This window comes from Frankliniella occidentalis, unplaced genomic scaffold (genome assembly GCF_000697945.3).
Source record: "Frankliniella occidentalis isolate FOCC.00 unplaced genomic scaffold, Focc_3.1 Scaffold368, whole genome shotgun sequence".
Lineage (NCBI taxonomy): Eukaryota > Metazoa > Arthropoda > Insecta > Thysanoptera > Thripidae > Frankliniella > Frankliniella occidentalis.
In genome coordinates, this window is record NW_026267491.1 from 195,479 (window position 1) to 195,810 (window position 332).

A 332-nucleotide genomic window follows, 5' to 3' on the forward strand; every position below is an offset into this window, starting at 1 on the left:
TTTTAAAATTAAATAGAAAATGTCTTATATTTGGAACCGATCAGAGTCGAAATGGCAGAGTTAACAGAACCCAAACTGGTAAAAGTATACAAAAACGACCAAATTGTCAATTTGGAGGGGAATAAGTCCAAATTGAACGTTCGGAGGGTCCGTTTTGTTCGTCTCGGCGAGGTACGACCCTCCAACCCCGTGGGTTAGGGGCGAAAACTGTCGTCAGAATTGACCTCCGACGTACCGTCCCTAGAGAAAAAGATAGCTGGGAATTGTTTCATTTTAACTGTATTTAACAAAAATTTTGACTGGGTTTAACTGAGTATTGGTGAGTCTGACTG